Here is a 15,600-nt window from a genome sequence, read left to right as displayed (position 1 = left end):
GGCAGCCAGGACGCTGACCACGGAGATCAGAAACTTTAGTATGCCCAAAATAAAGATGTTTCACCCCCCCTGCACCCCTGAATGATGTTATGTGGGCGGGTGGTGCAGGGGGGGTGTCGCAGGAGGTGCGGTAAGGTGCGGGAGGCGGGCGGTGCGGCAGGCGGGATCGCGATCCCCCGCCCGCCTCCCCTTCAATGATCGTTGGTGTCTAGTGGGGATACCAGGGTGCCAGCACATTGCTGGCACCCTGGTATAAACGGCTGACATCTGCGATGCGATGTCAGCCATTTAACCCTTTCCATACAGCGGTCCGTACGGACCGCTGTATGGAAAAGGTTAACAGCGCAGGGAGCTCCCTCCCTCTCCCATCGGGGGGCTGCTGTGCCTTTGCAGCCCCCCGATGGGAGAGGGAGAGAGCCCCCAGAGAGCCCCCCTCAGCCCTGTACTTACCCTTCCCCGTCTGCGCAGTTCTGACCAGTACTGAGCAGACGGGGAAGGTTCCCATGGCAACAGGACGCCTCTCAGGCGTCCTGCTGTCCATGGTGCTGAACAGATCTATGCTAAAAGGCATAGATCTGTTCAGACAAGTGTAAAATACAGTACAGAACAATATATATTGTTCTGTACTGTATTATACAGACATCAGACCCACTGGATCTTCAAGAACCAAGTGGGTCTGGGTCAAAAAAAAAGTAAAAAAAAGTGAAAAAAGTAAAGTTTCAAAAAAACACATTTATCACTGAATAAAAATAAAAAAAATAAAATACACTACACATATTAGGTATCGCCGCGTCCGTAACGACCTGATCTATAAAACGGTCATGTTACTTTCCCCGCACGGTGAACGCGATAAAAATAAAAACTATGAGGAAATTGAAATTTTGCCCACCTTACTTCCCAAAAAAGGTAATAAAAGTGATCAAAAAAGTCGCATGTACGCCAAAAAAGTACCAATCAAACCATCACCTCATCCCGCAAAAAATGAGCCCTTACATGAGACAATGGCCCAAAAAATAAAAAAAACTATGGGTCTCAGACTATGGAGATACTAAAACATGATTTTTTTTTTGTTTCAAAAATATTATTGTGTAAAACCCTGATAAATTATAAAAAGGTAGACATATTAGGTATTGCCATGTCCGTAAGAACCTGATCTATAAAAATACCACATGACCTAACCCCTCAGGTGAACACTGTAAAAAAAAAAAAAAAAAAAACGGTGTCAAAAAAGCTATTTTTTTGTTACCTTACATCACAAAAAGTGTAATAGCAAGCGATCAAAAAGTCATGTGCACCCCAAAATAGTACCAATCTAACCGTCATCTCATCCCGGCAAAAATGATACCCAACCTGAGACAATCGCCAAAAAACTGAAAAAACTATGGCTCTCATACTATGGAGACACTAAAACATGTTTTTTTTTTGTGGCAAAAATGATATTATTGTGTAAAACCTAAATAAATAAAAAAGTATACATATTAGGTATCGTCACGTCCGTAAGAACCTGCTCTATAAAAATAGCACATGATCTAACCTGTCAGATGAACGTTGTAAATAATAAAAAATAAAAACAGTGCCAAAACAGCTATTTTTTGGCAAATTTTCCATTTTAATTCATTTTTTCCCATAACAAAGCAAGGGTTAACAGCCAAACAAAACTCAATATTTATTGCCCTGATTCTTTAGTTTATAGAAATGCCCCATATGTGGTCGTAAACTGCTGTATGGCCACACGGCAGGGCGCAGAAGGAAAGTAGCGCCATATGGTTTTTGGAAGGCAGTTTTTGCTGGACTGGTTTTTTGACACCATGTCCCATTTGAAGCCCCCCCGATGCACCCCTAGAGTATAAACTCCAAAAAATGACCCCATTTTGGAAACTACACCCCTCAAGGTATTCAAAACTGATTTTACAAACTTTGTTAACCCTTTAAGTGTTCCACAAGAGTTAATGGCAAATGGAGATAATATTTCTGAATTTCTATTTTTTGTTACTTTGCCTCACAAAAAAGTGTAATATAGAGCAACCAAAAATTATATGTACCCTAAAATAGTACCAACAAAACTGCCACCTTATCCCGTAGTTTCCAAAATGGGGCCACTTTTTTGGAGTTTCTACTCTAGGGGTGCATCAGGGGGCTTTAAATGGGACATGGTGTCTAAAAACAATCCAGCAAAATCTGCCTTCCAGAAACTATATGGTGTTCCTTTCCTTCTGCGCCCTTCCGTGTGCCCGTACAGCAGTTTACGACCACATATGGGGTGTTTCTGTAAACTACAGAATCAGGGCCATAAATAAAGAGTTTTGTTTGGCTGTTAACCCTTGCTTTGTTACTGGAAAAAAAATATTAAAATGGAAAATCTGCCGAAAAAGTGAAATTTTGAAATTTTATCTCTATTTTCCATTTATTCTTGTGGAACACCTAAAGGGTTAACAACGTTTGTAAAATCAGTTTTGAATACCTTGAGGGGTGTAGTTTCTTAGATGGTGTCACTTTTATGGAGTTTCTACTCTAGGGGTGCATCAGGGGGGCTTCAAATGGGACATGGTGTCAAAAAAAACAGTCCAGCAAAACCTGCCTTCCAAAAACCGTATGGCATTCCTTTCCTTCTGCGCCCTGCCGTGTGCCCGTACAGCGGTTTACGACCACATATGGGGTGTTTCTGTAAACTACAGAATCAGGGCCATAAATAATGAGTTATGTTTGGCTGTTAAAACTTGCTTTGTAACTGGAAAAAAATATTAAAATGGAAAATCTGCCAAAAATGTGAAATTTTGAAATTGTGTCTCTATTTTCCATTAAATCTTGTGCAACACCTAAAGGGTTAACAAAGTTTGTAAAATCAGTTTTGAATACCTTGAGGGGTGTAGTTTCTTAGATGGGGTCACTTTTATGGAGTTTCTACTCTAGGGGTGCATCAGGGGGGCTTCAAATGGGACATGGTGTAAAAAAAACAGTCCAGCAAAGTTAGCCCTCCAGAAACCAAACGGCGCACCTTTCACTCTACGCCCCGCTGTGTGGCCATACAGTAGTTTACGGCCACATATGGGGTGTTTCTGTAAACGGCAGAGTCAGGGCAATAAAGATACAGTCTTGTTTGGCTGTTAACCCTTGCTTTGTTAGTGGAAAAAATGGGTTAAAATTGAAAATTAGGCAAAAAAATGAAATTCTCAAATTTCATCTCCATTTGCCAATAACTCTTGTGCAACACCTAAAGGGTTAATGACGTATGTAAAATCAGTTTTGAATACCTTGAGGGGTGTAGTTTCTTAGATGGGGTCACTTTTAGGGAGTTTCTACTCTAGGGGTGCATCAGGGGGCTTCAAATGGGACATGGTGTAAATAAACCAGTCCATAAAAATCAGCCTTCCAAAAACCAAACGGCGCACCTTTCACTCTACGCCCCGCTGTGTGGCCATACAGTAGTTTACGGCCACATATTGGGTGTTTCTGTAAACGGCAGAGTCAGAGCAATAAAGATACAGTCTTGTTTGGCTGTTAACCCTTGCTTTGTTAGTGAAAAAAATGGGTTAAAATGAAAAATTAGCCAAAAACTGAAATTCTCAAATTTCCTCCCCATTTGCCAATAACTCTTGTGCAACACCTAAAGGGTTAACAATGTATGCAAAATCAGTTTTGAAAACCTTGAGGGGTGTAGTTTCTTAGATGGGGTCATTTTTGGGTGGTTTCTATTATGTAAGCCTCGCAAAGTGACTTCAGACCTGAACTGGTCCCTAAAAATTGAGTTTTTGTAAATTTCGGAAATATTTCAAGATTTGCTTCTAAACTTCTAAGCCTTATAACATCCCCAAAAAATAAAATATAATTCCCAAAATAATTCAAGCATGAAGTAGACATATGGGGAATGTAAAGTCATCACAATTTTTGGGGGTATTACTATGTATTACAGAAGTAGAGAAACTGAAACTTTGAAATTTGCAAATTTTTCCAAATTTTTGGTAAATTAGGTATTTTTTTGTGCAAAAAAAATTATTTTTTTGACTTCATTTTACCAGTGTCATGAAGTACAATATGTGACGAAAAAACTATCTCAGAATGGCCTGGATAAGTCAAAGCGTTTTAAAGTTATTAGCACTTAAAGTGACACTGGTCAGATTTCCAAAAAATGGCCTGGTCCTTAAGGTGAAAATGAGCCCGGTCCTGAAGGGGTTAAGGTTAGGGGCCCTCCTTGCTATGATCCTTGGTTTCTCGTCAACATTTGACGCTAATTTACCATCTGCTTGGAGTAAGAACCAATGCGTATTTAGGATTTTATATAGATCGGACCACTGGTTGTTGTACCTAAAGATTACGCGTACCTTGTTATCCCGTGATTTAATCTTGGGAACAAATAAAATGTGGTTGAATATTTTTGCTTGGGGATCATATCATGAACACTGTTTTGTAGGATATTTATATGTCTATGAATTTGTTACACACATATATTGTATATTCTTTTATTTTAAGGTAGTGCATCACGATATACGATATCTGTGTGTTTACATTAATTATTGTATCCTTTGGATTCATCATGGTTCTTTCTGTGCAATGTATTCAAATAATCATGTGGTGATTTTATAAGCATTATGCTATTAGAAGTCCCCTTTTTTTTTTTTTTTTCCCCCCACTAATAATTATTATATTCTTTGGGTCTATCATGGTTTCATCCACTTGTGTAGTGTACTAAATTAATTATGTGGTTATTTTATAAACTGTATTGATGATTTTTTGCTATATGTACGGAATTGTGGCCTTAATATTGTCCAGAAAAGTTTTTTGGTCTTCATCACTACTATACTGCATGGCTATTGGTATTCACCATAACTATAATATATAAAGTATAATATATGTACAAATTGTGTTATTGATCCAGAATAGCCTACTATGGCAGCTTGATACTGATATAAATATCTGTCCGAAAATGGGCTAAATGGATCAGCACCCGACCGTATAGCGTCTCTGTACCGCAATGGATTTGTTTATTTAATTTCTATTTACTGTATTCCACTGTGCCTGCTCGTGCTCCATGCTGGTCTGTTTGCGTTCCACTGGGTGCCCTGACGCAAGCTGGCGGCCGGTTGTGGCATCGACGCTGGGGTGCGCATCCGGTACTTGGAACGCATCGCAGCGCCAACTTCCGGACTGGGCGCCATCTTGCGCATGCCGGCTTGTTCCAGCATACGCATCTGCGTGTGACTATGCACCGGGGAGGATCCAGGTAACTTACACTCTGTTACCCGCTCTCTGTCTCCCGTCCCCCTGATTGGCCATATCACAGGTTTAGTTAATTATGTTTTAATCATGTCGATTATAAATGTTGATACAACTATGTGAACATTCATTGACCTCTGAGGAAGCTAGCATTTGCACTAGCGATACCCGTCAGGTTCTTTTGGCTCTCTTCACGGATGGATTTTGATTATCCTATGTGCTACCACTGTGTTCCACGATAAGTATTATTGTGCAGGCTTCATAGATACTTCATTGTTGTCCTGCCGTGGTATTATTACTGCTTGGTGGTTCCATACATGCACTGTAGCACTTTATTTCCTCATCTGTGGGGAGTGCTTTTGTTCATTTATGTTTTTAATCTATTTGTCTCAATAAAATCATGTCTTTATTCTTGGAGGTGCGGCTGAGTTTTGGTATTTCTTTCTATAGTGTTGTTAATGTTTGCTTGTTTTGATACCAGGCCTGCACTCCGTTTTGTATTGCTAGGTGTGCCCCTCATTGTCCAGTGTAGTATTTCTTTGCAAAAGATGGCCGTATTTCAAATGGCTGTTTTTCAAATGCCTGATTTAAACCCCTGTATGTAGAGTGTGTATCTCACAGGGCCAGAACCAGTGTAGGCCTGAAGTAAATATTTCTTTGCACAAAATGGCTGCATTTCAAATGCAGGGATCTCAAGTCTCCCGGAGGTTCAGGGAGTCTCCCGCAATTAGATAGCGGCTCCCTGACACCCGCATGTGAAACAATATATCCCGGAAAGGTTTACTGATAGCAGAGCAGAGAGATAAGAGAAGTGACAGGACACAGAGTTTAGATTACAGGTTGAATTAACCCTTTAGGGTCAAATTGGCTTCTCAATGAGATATATATGTTAAAGGCATCCCTTCTTCTGTCTCATTCAGTAGCTATATAACTTTTGAGAGATGTATTTTTTTTAATACATCTACACATTTAACCCTCCATTTTAATTCTATTATTTACCCCAGTGTTAAATTCACACCCCCCCCCCCCCCCCCGGATGCTTGTTTTTTTCCTACAGTGGGCTAGATAATTACACACAGGGTTTTAAAGAATAAACTTCCTGACTCAGACCAAGAGCCGACTCAGCGAGTCAGCAAGTGAATGGAAGCATCCGTGCATGCGCATTGCGCAACCTAAGCTTCGGTTCACTTGCTTCTTGTCAGCTCAGCGAATGAACCGAAGATTTGATTCATGATTCAGTTCATTTGAATGAACTGATTCAAATGAACCGATTCATGTGAAAGATCCGAACTTCCCATCTCTAGTTTACTCGCAGTAAACCTTTCCGGCAACCTGTAGCAGTGTCCCCTTCTCGGCGCGTGCGCACAGTGCAAGAAGAAGCCGATGCCAGCAGTCCACAACGGCGCATCAGGCTGAGCCTGTGCGCACGCGCGGGATCTCAAAGTGGGAGGAGGGGGAGGGAGAGGCGGCACTGAGGAGTAGAAGCCGGCGCTGGGCACGAACGACGATGCGTGCGGCCGGGCACCCTGCATCCACAGACCCCCCCTGCTTGGGCACCTTAATTCAATGATTGACATGTTAGTAAAACCTGTTTTTCCGCAGAATAAAGCCACAAATAGCTTTTATAAGGCCACCTTAGAAAGCAGAATGCTACCCTGGACATGAGCAGATGTTTAGCTCACAGGGCTTATAGGTGGTGACAGAATCCCTTTAATCATATACATAAATATGATAATTTGGGGCAGGGTAATGAGCCCAGCCCTCCACACCATAGAGCAAAGTGTGCAGATACTGCATATGTTTGGAAAATGTAATAAAAAGTTTGTGAAAGAAAAAAAAAAGAAAACCTCCCTGAAATGAGTTTTTGCAGGTTGGGATGTCTGCAAATGGCTGTATTTCAAATGCCTGATTCAAACCCCTGTATGTAGAGGGTGTATCTCATAGGGCCAGAACCAGTGTAGCCCTAATTTAAATATTTATTTGCCCAAAATGGCTGTATTTCCAATGGCTGTATTTCAAATCCCTGAATCAAACCCCTGTATGTAGAGGGAGTATCTCACAGGGCCTGAACCAGTGTAGGCCTGAAGTAAATATTTCTTTGCACAAAATGGCTGTATTTCAAATGGCTGTATTTCAAATCCCTGAATCAAACCCCTGTATGTAGAGGGTGTATCTCACACGGCCTGAACAAGTGTAGGCCTAAATTAAATATTTATTTGCCCAAAATGGCTATATTTCAAATGGCTGTATTTCAAATGCCTGATTTAAACCCCTGTATGTAGAGGGGGTATATCACACGGTCCGAACCAGTGTAGGCCTGAAGTAAATATTTCTTTGCACAAAATGGCTGTATTTCAAATCCCTAAATAAAACCCCTGTATGTAGAGGGAGTATCTCACAGGGCCTGAACCAGTGTAGGCCTGAAGTAAATATTTCTTTGCACAAAATGGCTGTATTTCAAATGGCTGTATTTCAAATGCCTGATTCAAGCCCCTGTATGTAGAGGGGGTATCTCACACGGTCTGAACCATGTAGGCCTGAAGTAAATATTTCTTTGCACAAAATGGCTGTATATCAAATGGCTGTATTTGAAATCTCTGAATCAAACCTCTGTATGTAGAGGGTGTATCTCACAGGGCCAGAACCAGTTTAGGCCTGAAGTAAATATTTCTTTGCACAAAATGGCTATATTTCAAATGGCTGTATTTCAAATCCCTGAATCAAACCCCTGTATGTAGAGGGAGTATCTCACATAGCCTGAATTAGTAAAGGCCTAAAGTAAATATTTCCTTGAACAAAATGTCTGTATTTCAAATGGCTATATTTGAAATCCCTGAATCAAACCCCTATATGTAAAGGTTGTATCTCACAGGGATGAACCATTGTAGGCCTAAATTAAATATTTCTTTGACCAAAATGTCTGTATTTCAAATGACTGATTCAAACCCCTGTATGTAGAGGGTGTATCTCAAAGGGCCAGAACCAGTGTATGCCTGAAGTAAATATTTCCTTGCACAAAATGGCTATATTTCAAATGGCTGTTTTTCAAATCCCTGAATCAAACCCCTGTATGTAAAGGGAGTATCTCACAGGGCCTGAACCAGTGTAGGCCTGAAGTAAATATTTCTTTGCACAAATTGGCTGTATTTCAAATGGCTGTATTTCAAATCCCTGAATCAAACACCTGTATTTAGAGGGTGTATCTCATAGGTCCAGAACCAATGTAGTCCTGAAGTAAATATTTCTTTGCCCAAAATGACTTTCAAATGGATTTATTTCAAATCCATGAATCAAATCCCTATATGTAGAGGGAGTATCTCACACGGTCTGAACCAGAGTAGGCCTGAAGTAAATATTTCTTTGCACAAAATGGCTTTATTTCAAATGGCTGTATTTCAAATGCCTGATTTAAACCTCTGTATATAGATGGTGTATCTCACAGGGCCTGAACCAGGATAGGCCTGAAGTATATATTTATTTGCCCAAAATGGCTGTATTTCAAATGGCTGAATTGCAAATGCCTCATTCAAACCTCTGTATGTAGAAGGGGTATCTCACATGGTCTCAACCAGTGTAGCCTGAAGTAAATATTTCTTTGCACAAAATGGCTGTATTTTAAATGGCTGTATTTGAAATCTCTGAATCAAACCTCTGTATGTAGAGGGTGTATCTCACAGGGCCAGAACCAGTTTAGGCCTGAAGTAAATATTTCTTTGCACAAAATGGCTATATTTCAAATGGCTGTATTTGAAATCCCTGAATCAAACCCCTATATGTAGAGGTTGTATCTCACGGGGCTGAACCAGTGTAGGCCTAAAAAAAATATTTCTTTGACCAAAATGTCTGTATTTCAAATGACTGATTCAAACCCCTGTATGTAGAGGGTGTATCTCAAAGGACCAGAACCACTGTATGCCTGAAGTAAATATTTCCTTGCACAAAATGGCTATATTTCAAATGGCTGTATTTCAAATACCTGAATCAAACCCCTGTATGTAAAGGGAGTATCTCACAGGGCCTGAACCAGTGTAAGCCTGAAGTAAATATTTTTTTACACAAAATGGCTGTATTTCCAATCCCTTAATCAAATCACTGTATGTAGAGGGAGTATCTCACAGGGCCTGAATTAGTGTAGGCCTAAAGTAAATATTTATTTGCACAAAATGGCTGTATTTCAAAAGGCTGTATTTGAAATCCCTGAAACAAACCCCTGTATGAAGAGGCTGAATCTCACAGGGCCTGAACCAGTGTAGGCCTACATTAAATATTTCTTTGCCCAAAATGGCTGTATTTCAAATGGCTGTATTTCAAATGCCTGATTCAAACCCCGGTATGTAGAGGGTGCATCTCACAGGGCCAGAACCAGTGTAGGCCTGAAGTAAATATTTATTTGCACAAAATGGCTGTATTTCAAATGCCCGATTCAAGCCCCTGTATGTAGAGGGGGTATCTCACTTGGTCTGAACCAGTGTAGGCCTGAAGTAAATATTTCTTTGCACAAAATGGCTGTACTTCAAATCCCTGAATCAAACCCCTTTATCTAGAGGGATTATCTCACAGAGCCTGAACCAGTGTAGGCCTGAAGTAAATATTTCTTTGCACAAAATGGCTGTATTTCAAATCCCTGAATCAAACCACTGTATGTAGATGGTGTATCTCACACGGCCTGAACCAGTGTAGGCCTAAATTAACCGCCTCACGTCCGCCCATAGGATATAAACGTCCTATGGGTGGACGTCTATTTCTGACAGCACGTTTTAAAACGTCCTGTCAGAAATAGCAGCTGCACGCTAATCGTGCAGCTGCTGATCGGGTTGCCCGCTGTCAGTGACAGCAGGGCAACCCAGAGAGGAGGCAGGGACAGTGCCCAGGTGTCCCTTCCTTCACGATCGCTGCAGACACAGCGCTCACCGAGAGCTGTGTCTGCAGAGAAGGAAGCGCACAGCGCTTCCTGTTCCGGCCCGGCGGTCATGTGACCGCCGTGACCGGAGTGTGCAGGAGCTGTGTGAGGTCTCTCACAGACCTCGATCAGCCCTGCTGTGAGGCTGTACAGCGCAGGATTGCTGCTGTACAGCCTCTATAGGGGTGCATTTGTTCTGTAACTGGGGCTACTATGTCAGCCCCAGTTACAGGAGAAATCAACTGTGAAAAAAAAAAGAAAAAGTGAAGTAAATGTCCCCCAGAGGTCTTGTATGACCTTATGGGGGACGAAAAGTGTAAAAAAAAAATAAAAAAAATAAAGGGTTGAAAAAATAAAATAAAATAGAGTTTCACATGTAAAAAAAAAAAGTTCCCAAGTAAGGAATAAAAAAAAAAAATTAAAAATAGAAAAATTAAAATAAAATAGACATATTAGGTATCGCCGCGTCCGTAAAAACCAGCTCTATAAAAGTATCACATGACCTAACCCCTCGGGTGAACACCGTAAAAAAAATAAATAAAAACTGTGTCAAAACAAGCAATTTTTGTCACCTTGCATCACAAAAGGTGCAACACCAAGTGATCAAAAACGCGTATGTCCCACAAAATAGTACCAATAAAACCGTCACCTCATCCCGCCAAAAATGAGCCCCTACATAAGAAAATCTCTTAAAAAATAAAAAAACTATAGCTCTTAGAACATGGAGACACTAAAACATCATTTTTTTGGTTTCAAAAATGCTATTATTGTGTTAAAGTGAAACAAATAAAAAAAAGTATACATATTAGGTATTGCCGCGTCCGTAAAAACCAGCTCTATAAAAATATCAGATGACCTAACCCCTCGGGTGAACACCGTAAAAATAAAAAAATAAAAACTGTGTCAAAACAAGCAATTTTTGTCACCTTGCATCACAAAAGGTGCAACACCAAGTGATCAAAAATGCGTATGTCCCACAAAATAGTACCAATAAAACCGTCACCTCATCCCGCAAAAAATGAGCCCCTACATAAGAAAATCTCTCAAAAAATAAAAAAACTATAGCTCTCAGAACATGGACACATTAAAACATAATTTTTTGGTTTCAAAAATGCTATTATTGTGTAAAACTTTAATAAATGAGAAAAAGTATACATATTAGGTATCGCCACGTCCGTAACAATCTGCTCTATAAAAATGTCACTTGACTGAACCCCTCAGGTGAACGCTGTAAAAATAAATAAATAGAAACTGTGCTAAAACAACCAATTTTTTGGTCACCTTGCCCCATAAAGTGTTATAATGAATGATCAAAAAATCATATGTACCCAAAAATAGTACTAATAAAACTGGCACCTTATCCCCTAGTTTCCAAAATGGGGTCACTTCTTGGGAGTTTCTACTGTAAGGGTGCATCAGGGGGCTTCAAATGGAACATGGCATCTAAAAACCATGTGGAGTTCCTTTTCTTCTGCGCCCTGCCGTGTGCCCATACAGCAGTTTACGACCACATGTGGGGTGTTTCTGTAAACCGCAGAATCTGGGTAATAAATATTGAGTTTTGTTTGGCTGTTAACCATCGATGTGTTAAAGAAAAAAATTGATTAAAATGGAAAATCTGCCAAAAAAGTGAAATTTTAAAATTTGATCTCCATTTTCCTTTAATTCTTGTGGAACGCCTAAAGGGTTAACAAAGTTTGTAAAATCAGTTTTGAATACCTTGAGGGGTGTAGTTTCTACAATGGGGTCATTTATGGGGGTATCCACTATGTAGGCCCCACAAAGTGACTTCAGACCTGAACTGGTCCTTATAAAGTGGATTTTGGCAATTTTCTTAAAAATTTGAAGAATTCCTTCTAAACTTCTAAGCCTTCTAACGTCCTAAAAAAATAAAATGACATTTCCAAAATGATGCCAACATAAAGTAGACATATGGGGAATGTTAAATAATAAATATTTTATGAGGTATCACTTTCTGTTTTAAAAGCAGAGAAATTGAAATTTAGAAAATTGCGAATTTTTCAAATTTTTGGGTAAATTTGGGATTTTTTCATAAATAAAGGTGAAATATTTTGACTCAAATTTATGACTATCATGAAGTACAATGTGTCACGAGAAAACAATCTCTGAATGACTTGGATAAATAAAGGCGTTCCAAAGTTATTACCACATAAAGTGAGATATGTCAGTTTTGCAAAATTTGGCCTGGTCAGGAAGGGGGCAAAGGGCCCAGATGGGAAGTGGTTAAATATTTCTTTGCACAAAATGGCTGTATTTTAAATCCCTGAATCAAACCACTGTATGTAGATGGTGTATCTCACACGGCCTGAAGCAGTGTAGGCCTAAATTAAATATTTATTTGCACAAAATGGCTGTATTTCAAGTGGCTATATTTCAAATTCCTGAATCAAACCCCTGTATGTAGATGGTGTATATCACACGGCCTGAACCAGTGTAGGCCTAAATTAAATATTTATTTGCACAAAATAGCTGTATTTCTAATCGCTGTATTTCAAATGCCTGATACAAACCCCTGTATGTAGAGGGTGTATCTCACAGGGCCAGAACCAGTGTAGGCCTGAAGTAAATATTTCTTTGCACAAAATGGCTGTATTTCAAATGCCCGATTCAAGCCCCTGTATGTAGAGGGGGTATCTCACACGTTCTGAACCAGTGTAGGCCTGAAGTAAATATTTCTTTGCACAAAATGGCTGAACTTCAAATCCCTGAATAAAACCCCTTTATCTAGAGGGATTATCAAACAGAGCCTGAACCAGTGTAGACCTGAAGTAAATATTTCTTTGCACAAAATGGCTGTATTTCAAATCCTTGAATCAAACCACTGTATGTAGATGGTGTATCTCACACGGCCTGAAGCAGTGTAGGCCTAAATTAAATATTTCTTTGCACAAAATGGCTGTATTTCAGGTGGCTATATTTCAAATTCCTGAATCAAACCCCTCTATGTAGATGGTGTATCTGACATGGCCTGAACCAGTGTAGGCCTAAATTAAATATTCCTTTGCACAAAATGGCTGTATTTCAAATGGCTGTATTTCAAATCCCTGAATCAAACCCCTGTATGTAGAGGGAGTATCTCACAGGGCCTGAACCAGTGTAGGCCTGAAGTAAATATTTCTTTGCCCAAAATGGCTGTATTTTAAATGGCTGAATTTCAAATGCCTGATTCAAACCCCTGTATGTAGAGGGGGTATCTCACACGTTTTGAACCAGTGTTTGCCTGAAGTAAATATTTCTTTGCACAAAATATCTGATTTTCATATGGCTGTATTTTAAATCCCTGAATCAAACCCCTGTATGTATAGCGAGCATCTCACAGGGCCTGAACCAGTGTAAGCCTAAAGTTAATATTTCTTTGCACAATATGGCTGAATTTCCAATCCCTGATTCAAACCCTTTGTATGTAGAGGGTGTATCTCACAGGGCCAGAACCAGTTTAGGCCTGAAGTAAATATTTCTTTGCACAATATGGCTGTATTTCAAATCCATGAATCAAACCCCTGTATGTAGAGGTTGTATCTCACAGGGCCTGAACAAGTGTAGGCCTACATTAAATATTTCTTTGCTTAAAATGGCTGTATTTCAAATGGCTGTATTTCAAATGCCTGATTTAAACCCATGTATGTAGAGAGTGTATCTCACAGGGCCAGAACCAGTGTAGGCCTGAAGTAAATATTTCTTTGCCCAAAATGGCTGTATTTCAAATGTCTTTTTTTCAAATCCATGAATCAATCCCCTGTATGTAGAGGGGGTATCTCACAGGGCCTGAACCAGTGTAGGCCTAAATTAAATATTTCTTTGCCCAAAATGGCTGTATTTCAAATGGCTGTATTTCAAATCCCTGAATCAAACCCCTGTATGTAGAGGGAGTGTCTCACACGGTCTGAACCAGTGTAGGCCTGTAGTAAATATTTCTTTGCACAAAATGGCTATATTTCAAATAACTGTATTTCAAATGCCTGATTCAAACCCCTGCATGTAGAGGGTCTATCTCACAGGGCCAGAACCAGTGTAGGCCTGAAGTAAATATTTCTTTGCACAAAATGGCTGCATTTCAAATGGCTGTATTTCAAATTCCTGAATCAAACCCCTGTATGTAGAGGGTGTATCTCACATGGCCTGAACAAGTGTAGGCCTAAATTAAATATTTATTTGCCCAAAATGGCTATATTTCAAATAACTGTATTTCAAATGCCTGATTTAAACCCCTGTATGTAGAGGGGGTATATCACACGTTCTGAACCAGTGTAGGCCTGAAGTAAATATTTCTTTGCACAAAATAGCTGTAATTTAAATCCCTAAATCAAACCCAAGTATGTAGAGGGAGTATCTAACATGGCCTGAACCAATGTAGGCCTGAAGTAAATATTTCTTTATACAAAATTACTGTATTTCTAATGGCTGTATTTTAAATCCCTGAATCAAACCCCTGTATGTAGAGGGAGTATCTCACAGGGCCTGAACCAGTGTAGGCCTGAAGTAAATATTTCTTTGCACAAAATGGCTGTATTTCAAATCCCTGAATCAAACCCCTGTATGTAGAGGGAGTATCTCACAGGGCCTGAACCAGTGTAGGCCTGAAGTAAATATTTCTTTGCACAAAATGGCTGTATTTCAAATGGCTGTATTTTAAATTCCTGAATCAAACCCCTGTATTTAGAGGGTGTATCTCATAGGTCCAGAACCAATGCAGTCCTGAAGTAAATATTTCTTTGCTCAAAATTTCAAATGGATTTATTTTAATTCCATTAATCAAATCCCTATATGTAGAGGGAGTATCTCACACGGTCTGAACCAGTGTAGGCCTGAAGTAAATATTTCTTTGCACAAAATGGCTTTATTTCAAATGGCTGTATTTCAAATGCCTGATTCAAACCTCTGTATATAGATGGTGTATCTCACAGGGCCTGAACCAGGATAGGCCTGAAGTATATATTTATTTGCCCAAAATGGCTTTATTTCAAATGGCTGAATTGCAAATGCCTCATTCAAACCTCTGTACGTAGAGGAGGTATCTCACATGGTCTCAACCAGTGTAGGCCTGAAGTAAATATTTCTTTGCACAAAATGGCTGTATTTCAAATGGCTGTATTTTAAACGCCTGATTCAAGCCCCTGTATGTAGAGGGGGTATCTCACACGGTCTGAACCAGTGTAGGCCTGAAGTAAATATTTCTTTGCACAAAATGGCTGTATATCAAATGGCTGTATTTGAAATCTCTGAATCAAACCTCTGTATGTAGAGGGTGTATCTCACAGGGCCAGAACCAGTTTAGGCCTGAAGTAAATATTTCTTTGCACAAAATGGCTATATTTCAAATGGCTGTATTTCAAATCCCTGAATCAAACCCCTGTATGTAGAGGGAGTATCTCACATGGCCTGAATTAGTAAAGGCCTAAAGTAAATATTTCCTTGAACAAAATGTCTGTATTTCAAATGTCTGTATTTGAAATCCCTGAATCAAACCC

The sequence above is a fragment of the Bufo bufo genome, chromosome 8, assembly GCF_905171765.1.
Source record: "Bufo bufo chromosome 8, aBufBuf1.1, whole genome shotgun sequence".
Taxonomy (NCBI): domain Eukaryota; kingdom Metazoa; phylum Chordata; class Amphibia; order Anura; family Bufonidae; genus Bufo; species Bufo bufo.
This window is presented reverse-complemented; position numbering follows the sequence as displayed.